The sequence below is a fragment of the Nannospalax galili genome, unplaced genomic scaffold (genome assembly GCF_000622305.1).
Source record: "Nannospalax galili isolate Female #2095 unplaced genomic scaffold, S.galili_v1.0 scaffold2900, whole genome shotgun sequence".
NCBI lineage: Eukaryota > Metazoa > Chordata > Mammalia > Rodentia > Spalacidae > Nannospalax > Nannospalax galili.
The window spans coordinates 48,212-49,402 of record NW_008346433.1 but is presented as its reverse complement, the minus strand read 5'-3'; positions in this window follow the sequence as shown (position 1 = coordinate 49,402).

Here is a 1,191-nt window from a genome sequence, read left to right as displayed (position 1 = left end):
TGAAATGCAGGAAATATTTTATGAGGGATACAGGGTAACTTGAAGTGAATTTAAAAATGTAAGAACTTTCATCATAAAACAGGTATTTAGCTGCAACAATAATTTTTAAAAAAGAAACAAAATGTTTGCTAATTATGTCAACTAAATACTATCCTACTTTATTGCATACAGACAGAATTTTAAACACGTTCCAGATAAGACAACAGATTTCTTGGAAACACCAATTTAAAGGGCGGCACACATCAGACATATATGAAATCATATTTGTAAATCAAAACAGAGGGTCCAGCATGAAGCTGATGGTGTATTAATCACCTCATATGAAGATTATACCCAGTTGATGTTTCTGATAGGTGATTTGCCTTCATCAGGAATACAGTGTAAGATGAAGTGAGCACCTCTTTGAGCTGTTCAGAGTGAGCAGGAGACACAGTGCTGTGGATGGAGAGGACCCACGATGACAGTGCCATAAACTAAGAGTTGTTTTCCCTCCTACAGACTCTTCTGGAAGCCCTGTTCATGACTGCATTCTTCATCATGCTGTCACTGAGTTTTTCTTTAGGGAAATATTTCTTTCCCTAGATATTAAACTTTGTGGTATTTAAAAGATCTAAATAATATTCTGAAAGGACACACTTTTCTAATATGTTCACCAAAGACATCTTATCAATTATAGCTTTATACATCCTAAGAAATAAATACAATTGGGGACATGAGAGATTGCTTAGTAGTTAAGAGCATGGGGTGCTCTTGTTGAAGACTTAGGCTGGATTCCCAGCACCCACAGGCATCTAACAACATTCCCAAACTCCAGTTCCAGGATATCCTACACCCTCTTCTGAACTCTGTGGGCACTGCAGGCCTGTGGTGCACTTACATGCATGTTGGCAAAACACTCATATACATAAAACATAACAATAAATCAAAAGGTTTAAAAGAAGAAACAAGTACAATTGAAATGAGTCAGGGTGTATGTGTGGGGTGTATGTGTATATGTGGTGAATGTGTGTGTGTGGTGTGTGTCTGTGAGAGTGTGTGTGCTTATGAGTGAGGGTACATGTGTATTAGATACATGAAGTCAACCAGTAGAAGTAAGGGGATGCATGCAGGAGAGTAAAGGAGATGCCTAAATATGATTAATATATATCATATGAAATTCTCAAAAAATCTACAAAAATCAATAATGTTTTT